General features: G+C 44.9%; 1 pseudogene; it reads left to right on the forward strand.

Moving 5' to 3' along the window:
- Positions 1-9,777: 9,777 nt before the first annotated feature.
- LOC126250299 (5S ribosomal RNA) lies at positions 9,778-9,895 on the forward strand (annotated as a pseudogene).
- Positions 9,896-11,312: the final 1,417 nt, after the last annotated feature.

The raw sequence follows: 11,312 nt of genomic DNA on the forward strand, positions 1-11,312 counted from the left end.
AAGCAGTGGTTGGGAAGGGAGTAAGACAGGGTTGTAGCCTCTCCCCGATGTTATTCAATCTGTATATTGAGCAAGCAGTAAAGGAAACAAAAGAAAAATCTGGAGTAGGTATTAAAATCCATGGAGAAGAAATAAAAACTTTGAGGTTCGCCGATGGCATTGTAATTCTGTCAGAGACAGCAAAGAACTTGGAAGAGCAGTTGAACGGAATGAATGATGTCTTGAAGGGAGGATATAAGATGAACATCAACAAAAGCAAAACGAGGATAATGGAATGTAGTCGAATTAAGTCGGGTGATGTTGAGGGTATTAGATTAGGAAATGAGACACTTCAAGTAGTAAAGGAGTTTTGCTATTTGGGGAGCAAAATAACTGATGATGGTCGAAGTAGAGAGGATATAAAATGTAGACTGGCAATGGCAAGGAAAGCGTTTCTGAAGAAGAGAAATTTGTTAGATCGAGTATAGATTTAAGTGTCAGGAAGTCATTTCTGAAAGTATTTGTATGGAGTGTAGCCATGTATGGAAGTGAAACATGGACAGTAAATAGTTTGGACAAGAAGAGAATAGAAGCTTTCGAAATGTGGTGCTACAGAAGAATGCTGAAGATTAGATGGGTAGATCACATAACTAATGAGGAGGTGCTGAAGAGGATTGGCGAGAAGAGGAGTTTGTGGTACAACTTGACCAGAAGAAGGGATCGGTTGGTAGGACATGTTCTGAGGCATCAAGGGATCACCAATTTAGTATTGGAGGGCAGCGTGGAGGGTAAAAATTATAGGGGGAGACCAAGAGATGAATACACTAAGCAGATTCAGAAGGATGTAGGTTGCAGTAGGTACTGGGAGATGAAGAAGCTTGCACAGGATAGAGTAGCATGGAGAGCTGCATCAAACCAGTCTCAGGACTGAAGACCACAACAACAATAACAGCATCGAACCGATATGGTCATGAGACCACGAGAGGCGTGCAGGCGATGTCATGTTGTTAGCAAGGACTCTCGCGTCGGTAGTATCCTGCCATAGCACATTAACGCCACATTTCGCCGCACTATCCTACAGACACATTCATCTTTCGTCCCGTGTTGATTTCTGCGATTATTTCACGCAGTGTTGCTTGACTGTTAGCACTGACAACGCTACGCAAACGCCGCTGCTCGTGGTCGGTAAGTGAAAGATATCGGTTACTGCGGTTTTCGTAGTGAGATGTAATGCCTGAAATTTGTTATTCTCGGCACACTCTTGACACTGTGGATCTCGAAATAATTAGTTCCCTAACTATTTCCGAAATGGTATGTCCAATGCGTCTAGCTCCTACTACCATTCCGCGTTCAACGTCTGCGAATTTCCGTCGTGTATCCGTGATCACGTGGAAAACCTTTAGACATGAATCACCTGAGTGAAAACGACAGCTTTGTCAATGTACTTCCCTTTTATATTTTGTGTATGCGACATTATCGCCATCTGTATATGTGCATGTCGTATCTCATGACTTATATAATCTCAGTGTATTATGTTCTTCTGTTAACAGTTTCATTATAATAATCGTCACACTTCAGCAATATTGCAGTGTATTAAACATGAGTTTGTTTGCATGGCCATACTTCGCATCAAGCACACAAATATGTTTTTTTTTTTTTTTTTTTTTTTTTTTTGTAAATAAAAGCCGTCTTTTCTTGTCGCAGCGTATTTTATTTCTCCCAGACACGTTTCGCATTTTTTCACTTTAAGGCGTCTTCAGTCTAGAATGATACATTTTGATTTTGATATGTGCTATTTGTAGATTATAAAACAGTTCACCTCCCGTTTTTTTACGCAAATAAGTGATTACTTATAGTTGCCGCTCGGGGCAGCCGTGCGGTCTTGAGTGTCTTGCCACGGTTCGCGCGGCTTCCCCGCCGTCGGATGTTCGAGTCCTCCCTCGGTCATGGGTGTGTGTTGTCCATAGCGTAAGTCAGTTTAAGTTAGGTTAAGTAGTGTGTAAGCCTAGGGACCGATGACCACAGCAGTTTGGTTCCACAGGAACTTAACACGCCGGCCGGGGTGGCCGAGCGGTTCTAGGCGCTACAGCCTGGAAGCGCGCGACCACTACGGTCGCAGGTTGGAATCCTGCCTCGGGCTTGGATGTGTGTGATGTCCTTAGGTTAGTTAGGTTTAAGCAGTTCTAAGTTCTAGGGGACTTATGGCCTCACAAGTTAAGTCCCGTAGTGCTCAGAGCCATTTTTGAACTTACCACCACCACCACCACCACCACTTACAGTTCCTCGCATTTTTGGTTGGCATCTGCGTTTCCTCTCATCTGCTCACATGCTGCTGGTAGTGTGACCTCATACCCGTGAAAGACGTTTGTCAGTATCTATTGTGCTGTTGTGTATGTATTTGTTTGTATATGTCGTCACTGCTCAAGCACGGCGTTGCCATAGGCAGCCTAACTGAGTAATTAGTTAATTGTTGTGCGAAAGCCGGCCGTTGTGGTGTGTGAAAATCTTGTGAGGGATAGTGCTGAATACTGTTCATTTCCCATGGTTACTAGGGGTAAAGCTCGTTTAGCTGAACAGAATAGTGTAAGATGTAGAAATACATTTAAAATGGCAGATTCACGTCGCAGTAAGGAAAGACAGTGGGACGAGACAGAAATGCGAACGCTAGGAGCGCAGAGAAGTAATGAGATAAACGCCGACTCCAGAGAATTTCTGGAGAACGGTGTATACAGTCAGGCCACGGGTCGAGTATCTGATAGCGAGGACGAATCGCAGAATCATATTCAAGAAATAGTAAAAATTTGAAATTATGACAATTATGATGTAGGTAGTCCATGCGGATGTAAAAGCCCCACAAATTATTATAGCCGTCCACAGTCTAATGCTTCGGCACGTAGTTGTCTAACTGATGCGCGTTGTCTTTGTTATCAGAGGGTTGTCTCAGTTATCAGAGGCACACAGTCATTGACAGGGAAGAGGACATAAATTCGCATGCTAGTTCAGAACGAACAGCACCAAATAACATGTAAGGTTTAGACGCGACAGGAGTGTCACTCCTCTTGGCTTTTCTTAAAGAATAGAGCACGGAATTGTGTAGTGATATATATGACAGCAACGAGGAAATCCGAAATGATTTGAAAATAAGGATAAATAAAGTCAGTACTGAAATGGAGACTGAGATTAACACAATTAAAACTGAAACCAGAGAACTCAAAGACGATGTGACTGCGTCGAGCTCTGAACAAGAACGCGAGATAGCAGAGGCATAAAGAACGGCGGATGGAGCGAAATTGATAGCGATAAACGCAAAACGCGTTGCTCGTGCTACTAAGGAGGAGACGCAAGGAACACAAGGAGAGGAAAAACCGTGATATGTAAATTACAGACAAGAGTAAAGCGAGTTGAAGAGACGCAATTACGTAAGAAAGAGACTGCGCCTAACGATGCGCTCGCTGCTAAATTAAATCAATTTAAACAGTGGCTGGAAAACGAAGTTAAACAACTAGCTGGTGAAGTGAAATCACAGATGAAAAGTACCATGATTATGGAAACCGAGAGGGGAGGTGACTTGCAGACGGCAGCCACTACAGCACCAAGTCCAAAGTTGTTACGGCAAAATCTGGTACAGACTGAAAGGAACGCATCAGACAATAGCGCCTGACACAGGATGCAGGCAGTCAACACAGTGAGGGAACATATCGAGGCACCCTGTGACATGAATCAAGCAAAGCATCCACGCACAGCCCTACAGCTTCACAAATAGCGAATTACCCTAGCAGTAATGAAATATACAACATGGACAACTATGGCTCATTAATACGCAATACTGCTAGCCTGGCTTATAATAAAGAATGTGCAATAGAGATCAGGAGGGACTCCGTCCAGAACGGCGTACGTCATGAGGCGTGCGAAAGATTCGATAATCCAGCAGTGAGAAGGATTCGACATCCAGAGGAGAATTTCGATTTCAAGCATCTTATTTAGGTCAGTAAATTCCAACATTATAAGGATGATGGAAACATTTTACATCCAAAAACATTTATGGGAAATTTGATATCAGTTTACCACCTCATTGGCGTCTTATGTACAAGTTAGACTTTGTTTACTCACATATGGAAGGCGCAACAACAGAATGGATTAGGAATATAGGTGAGAACATGTACATCATATGAGTAATTCCTCGCGGCTTTTCTCTATAAGTATTGGTCTAGAGAGACGCAAACAAGAATTGATGATGAACTGAGTTTTATAAAATTCAGGGTTCTGCATGTCAGTAAAATTTTTCGAAAGTATGGAAAGAAGAACCAGTATTTAGTCGACCCATGTAGCCCTGCAGAAATTGCTCGACTGTGTTACATGAAATTACCAATAGCATATCAGCAGACACTAGATGGCGGGTGCGGTGACAGTATGGAACTATTTGTAGGAACGTTAAGGGAATTAGAGTTTGCCTTTAATGAGCAACAGATAAGAGACAAAAGAAATCAGAGGGAAACACAGAATGCGAGACGCGAGAATCGTAACGGAAATAACAGAGGCCAGAACTGGAAAAATGATAGAAGTAGCTAGCAACGACAAAATTATAGACCAGGAAACCAAGGCGGAAATAATTTCAGTTGGAAAAACTATGGGAGAGACAGTAGGCAACCACATGAACTGAAGTAGAAATCTGGAAACATTGGGGCACAGTGAGGTAATAATAGTAACGGTGGCTACCACCCTCATGACAACCAAGGATGGCAAGGCAATCATCAGGATAATAGGAAACTAGGGATAGAGACGAATCGACCAAATCTGGGCCGTGTACAAATTGAAGAAGTAGATAATGACGACTGACTAGGCTATGGGTCGGGCAAGACTGAGAAACAGATCGAAAATGAAATCGGATTCAGTCATTCAAATACTTCGTGGAGTAAGACGAGAGGTAGGTGGAATTAGAAAGGGAAGAAATCTGTCAGTAATGTACACATGTTTAGTCAGTTATAAATTTAGATTATTAGTATGTTTAACAATATAGCGTAGCGTATAAGCTGGACAATTTTGTGCAATAGCCGAGCTGAATGTTGTTATCTATAACTGAAAATTGTTGTTTTCATATTAAGCGTGGGTGTGAACTAATCTGTTCCACCTCATAAGAACTGTTTGGCAGATTAAAATTAGAATCTACGACACAGAATGGAAATACGAGAAGCAGTGGTTTGGCAGTTCACTCTGAAGAGAGTACAGTACCTTGCTAACGCAAAGCGAAAACACGAATGAAGTAAATGTTAAGGCAGAATAAAGGGAAATACCACAATGTTGCAATAACAGTAGCTATGATCTCACATTTAAAGCTTCCAGTCTTCGGAACAGTAGACCGTGATGAGTAAAGATGTTTAGCACATGTTTATGGCTTCACCAGTGGGTGATTTTTTGTGTATTGTTTGCGATTACACCTGTGAGTGTTAATAGTGCTGTTTGCCTCCATTCAGGAAGACGTGAAGGTGACCTATTCAACTTAAGGACGTAAAAACGCACAGTTAATTGTGTAAATGGAAATTGTAAATCGTCGTTGAGAAGCAGAAGATGTATAAGGTGGCCTGACTTGTGCGATGGCGTAAGAGTGCACCGCAAGGATGTATTATTGTTGTAACGTAACGTGAGGACGTTAAATGCAGTACTTTAATCATGCAAAATTAAATAAAGACGAGTATCACAGATTTACAACAGTTGTAGTCACAGAAAAAGTTCCGAAAATTTCTCTTAAATGTGATGATGATGTCCCATACTCCGTGATGGAGCGTAGGGGAACGACGAGGGAGACCCGCACCGCCGTACTAGGCAAGGTCCTAGTGGAGGTAGCCCGCATCTCGTGGTTGTGCGGTAGCGTTCTCGCTTCCCACGCCCGGGTTCCCGGGTTCGATTCCCGGCGGGGTCAGGGATTTTCTCTGCCTCGTGATGGCTGGGTGTTGTGTGCTGTCCTTAGGTTAGTTAGGTTTAAGTAGTTCTAAGTTCTAGGGGACTTATGACCACAGCAGTTGAGTCCCATAGTGCTCAGAGCCATTTGAACCATTTGCCTAGTGGAGGTGGTTTGCCATTGCCTTCCTCCGACCGTAATGGGGATGAATGATGATGATGAAGACGACACAACAACACCCAGTCATCTCGAGGCAGGAAAAGTCCCTGACCCCGCCGGGAATAGTACCCGGGACCCCGTGCTCGGGAAGCGAGAACGCTACCGCGAGACCACGAGCAGCGGACCTCTTAAATGTAAGAAGTAATAATCGAATGATCGTGGCAATGGTGCCCTAATAATTTATAATTTATATACAATTTATAATACCAGTAATTTATATTTCCACAGGTACCAACAACTATATCATCTTTACTAGCTATAGCCATAATAAAAGCATGAAGAAACAGAGGTGGCACCAGTGACACCATCGAAGGAATGACCACTGGAAGCAAGGAATAAATGAGAAGAAAAGTTTCAGGACAGTTATAGAATCTGCGCACAGTCGCACGTTCTGTTTCGTATGTTCATGACGTCCACGGACACCTAAGATACAGGGGGTGTCAATGCTTTCGAGCATTCAATATCTACCAAAAAAGAGTATAACTAGCATAAGAGATGAGCAGACACTCTGCCTGCACGTTTTTTAAAAAAAATTAGCGAGTGACATTGAATTTTGGAATTCAGCCTATGCTAAAGACCTAGGTGGTGGAATGTACATAGTTTGTACAAATCAGATTATTTATCTTGAACATGACTGGTACCCGGAGGACGGGAGAGCAGCCCAAATAATAATTTTATTATGTACTTAATACTAACTAGAAACTAATCTTATATAAAAAAACTAATGTCGTGTAATTCAATTTTTTGTTCAAACAAATAGAATTTTTAAAATAGGGGAATTTAAATAACATGGCTATTGACTGAATCTTTATTCGGGTTATAATATTGTATATTACGTTTGTCTCCCTGTATAAGCTCATTGAAAAAAAGGTGTCAGTGATTAACATTTTAGTTGTTAGTGCGTGTAGATAACAAGATCATAGCAGCAGGATGGCACGATATTCGAAGGTGGCACAAACGTAAGGATACATCTGACGAGGTGACTGATTCGATCAGGGAGATATGGCAGCGCCCGGGGCCAGCTTACCTGAGGCCGCGTGCGCCACAGATCCAATGGGAGAAGGATTTATTTATTTATTCGCGTCAAAAGCGTTGCATAAAAATACATAAAAAGGAGAAAAGCAGACTAAATGTATAAAATTAATACAAACAAAGGAAATATAGATACAATGTGAGCCACATAAAGCCATATAGTAATAGTTATATACACTCCTGGAAATGGAAAAAAGAACACATTGACACCGGTGTGTCAGACCCACCATACTTGCTCCGGAAACTGCGAGAGGGCTGTACAAGCAATGATCACACGCACGGTACAGCGGACACACCAGGACCCGCGGTGTTGGCGGTCGAATGGCGCTAGCTGCGCAGCATTTGTGCACCGCCGCCGTCAGTGTCAGCCAGTTTGCCGTGGCATACGGAGCTCCATCGCAGTCTTTAACACTGGTAGCATGCCGCGACAGCGTGGACGTGAACCGTATGTGCAGTTGACGGACTTTGAGCGAGGGCGTATAGTGGGCATGCGGGAGGCCGGGTGGACGTACCGCCGAATTGCTCAACACGTGGGGCGTGAGGTCTCCACAGTACATCGATGTTGTCGCCAGTGGTCGGCGGAAGGTGCACGTGCCCGTCGACCTGGGACCGGACCGCAGCGACGCACGGATGCACGCCAAGACCGTAGGATCCTACGCAGTGCCGTAGGGGACCGCACCGCCACTTCCCAGCAAATTAGGGACACTGTTGCTCCTGGGGTATCGGCGAGGACCATTCGCAACCGTCTCCATGAAGCTGGGCTACGGTCCCGCACACCGTTAGGCCGTCTTCCGCTCACGCCCCAACATCGTGCAGCCCGCCTCCAGTGGTGTCGCGACAGGCGTGAATGGAGGGACGAATGGAGACGTGTCGTCTTCAGCGATGAGAGTCGCTTCTGCCTTGGTGCCAATGATGGTCGTATGCGTGTTTGGCGCCGTGCAGGTGAGCGCCACAATCAGGACTGCATACGACCGAGGCACACAGGGCCAACACCCGGCATCATGGTGTGGGGAGCGATCTCCTACACTGGCCGTACACCACTGGTGATCGTCGAGGGGACACTGAATAGTGCACGGTACATCCAAACCGTCATCAAACCCATCGTTCTACCATTCCTAGACCGGCAAGGGAACTTGCTGTTCCAACAGGACAATGCACGTCCGCATGTATCCTGTGCCACCCAACGTGCTCTAGAAGGTGTAAGTCAACTACCCTGGCCAGCAAGATCTCCGGATCTGTCCCCCATTGAGCATGTTTGGGACTGGATGAAGCGTCGTCTCACGCGGTCTGCACGTCCAGCACGAACGCTGGTTCAACTGAGGCGCCAGGTGGAAATGGCATGGCAAGCTGTTCCACAGGACTACATCCAGCATCTCTACGATCGTCTCCATGGGAGAATAGCAGCCTGCATTGCTGCGAAAGGTGGATATACACTGTACTAGTGCCGACATTGTGCATGCTCTGTTGCCTGTGTCTATGTGCCTGTGGTTCTGTCAGTGTGATCATGTGATGTATCTGACCCCAGGAATGTGTCAATAAAGTTTCCCCTTCCTGGGACAATGAATTCACGGTGTTCTTATTCCAATTTCCAGGAGTGTATAAGCAGACTGCAAATAGTAAATAAAAATGAGATAAAAAATTAGGGACTTGGACGGTGATGTCCTCCAGTGTGCAGGAGAGTGGGCGCTGAGGACAGTTGTAGAGGTGCTTGGTGGTTTGTAGGTCTCCACATTCGCATACTGTTGATGGGTCCCCAAGATAGTTTCATTTGGCCATATTATCCTTTGTTCTACCACACCACGTCTTAGTCTGTTGAGGGAATTCCACGTTTTCCGTTTCAGGTTTTCGCCTGGTGAGGTGCGCCTCCGAAGTTGAGATCCATGCTGCGATATCTGCGTTTCTGGTTGTCCCCAGGTTTTTTCATGCCATTGACGGTGATGTATTGTCTCTGACAAAAAGTTTTATAAAGCTCTTCCAAGATTTTAGCCTGCTTGGCGGAGGTTGGTGTCCATGCAGCGGGTGAGCAGCGTTTAAGTTCCGCTTTGCTTCTCCCTGCATTCACGGCAAGTTTCGCCTTATATATGGTGGGTTTATCCCCGCCATGCTGTAGAGTTTGTAGGTAGGCGTTGCTCTCAAGCATCCAAATGTTATTCTACAAGTCTCGTTGAGGGTAACATTCACATGCCTAGCATGTTAAGAACTGTACCAAACAGGGCAGGCGTAACTAGCGGCAGAGTAACATAATGCAAGTGACGATGTTCTGTGTGCTTTCGGTTGGGCACTCCATCCGCTACTTGTGAGCTTTCTGATTGTTTTGTATTTAGGCAGTGCTTCCCAAATGTCAGCGCACGGTCAAGCGTGACCCCCAGATATTTTGGATCGTGACAGTACTCCAACTCCATGCCTTTCCATGCGACTTTTCATATTCTATCGGCGTCTTTGTTTCGTAGATGAAAAGCGCGTACTTGAGTTTTAGTGGATTTCGATTTCAGGTAGTTATTATGGTAGTATGCCGCGAGAGTGTGAAGTCCATTTGATAGATGTCCCTCTACTAAGTCTTTGGCTTGAGATATTAGCGCCAGATCGTCAGCATAGCTTTTGGTATTAAGAGGTTGTGGCTGATCGTTAGCATAGATGCTAAACAAGGTTGGGCCCACGGCCTTGCCGCAGTGGTAACACCGGTTCCCGTCAGATCACCAAAGTTAAGCACTGTCGGGCTGGGCTAGGAACTGGATGGGTGACCATCCGGTCTGCCGAGCGCTGTTGGCAAACGTGCTGCACTCTGCCCTTGTGAGGCAAATAGAGGAGCTACTTGGCTGAGAAGTAGCGGCTCCGGTCTCGGAAACTGACATCGAGCCGGGAGAGCGGTGTGCTGACCACGAGCGCCTCCATATCCTCGTCCAGTGACACCTATGGGCTAAGGATGACACGGCGGCCGGTCGGTACCATTAGGCCTTCATTGCCTGTTCGGGAGGAGTTTTAGTTTTTTAAACAAGGTCGGTATTACCACGCTACCTTGAGGCAGACTGCTTTTTTGGATTCTCTATCTAGTTTACTTACCCGTCTATTTCGACGTAGAATCTACGGTGCTGAAGGAGAGTTCCTATGAAGCTAGTAAATTCATTATCTCTCGTTAGTTGATATAGTTTGGCCAAAATGATATTGTGCTGCACTGTATCATAAGCTGCGGGGTGATCCACGAATACTCCGTCTGTGACAAGAACCCGCACAAAACCATCCTCAATATTCGGTGTCAGATTGAGTATTTGTGCTGTACAGTAAGCTTGTCAACGGGCAGACGGGTCCTCAACGCGGCTCACCCAGCTAAAGACTTGGGCGGAGACCAGAATAATAGTGACGTGTTGTACAGGGTCTCAACAGCGAGAACACAAAAGTCAGATAAACAGCTAGGCACAACAGGAAATATCACGACTAAACGGATGAAACAAGTGCCGCGCCGAGAGCTCCATTAGCAATATCCTTTAGCGTCCTTTATATACAGGGAGTGACTTTAATGCTACAAACCTAACTTTTAAGTGTATTCTGACACCTCCTCATAAGTGACGGACTCGACCAAAATGGCTCCCGTTCCGAAACAAAAAACTTACACAACCATTGCGATAACCTACCTCATAGCGACCTATGTCCCATACCGAAATGCAATAGGATAATCAAGGAAAGCAGGACATGAAGAAAGAAAAATAGGTACACTAAAATTAGTATCAAGAGCAGCAGAAACAAGAAGAATCATAATCTAGGGACATATACATTATTCCATAGTCAACCCGAAGAAAATGTAGGCTGACCCATATCCTATTTGCCTTTTTCACCAAAAACCCATGTGCCCTTCCTATTAGAACAAAAATCTGTCTCGACAAATAGAGCTGTGTGAGAGTGCCAAGAAAAATGCAAACTTACTTACCTTGTTGCACGTCATGAGAATTCCATCACAAACCGACGAGGAAGAAATCTGCTATCTATGGCTCAAGGCCTACTTGATGTAGTACTTTGGATAATTTCGATCATAGGCACACACCAGTCCGTACCACACATGTCTGCACGTAAACTACAGTCAAATCTTGGAAGCGAAATACGGTCTGGAGTGCTAGTGAAGTGCAAATCGATGAATAACGTTAGGGTTGTACAAAAAAACTATACTGTCAGATAAACTCTTAACAACGCCCAC

This window comes from Schistocerca nitens, chromosome 3 (genome assembly GCF_023898315.1).
Source record: "Schistocerca nitens isolate TAMUIC-IGC-003100 chromosome 3, iqSchNite1.1, whole genome shotgun sequence".
Lineage (NCBI taxonomy): Eukaryota > Metazoa > Arthropoda > Insecta > Orthoptera > Acrididae > Schistocerca > Schistocerca nitens.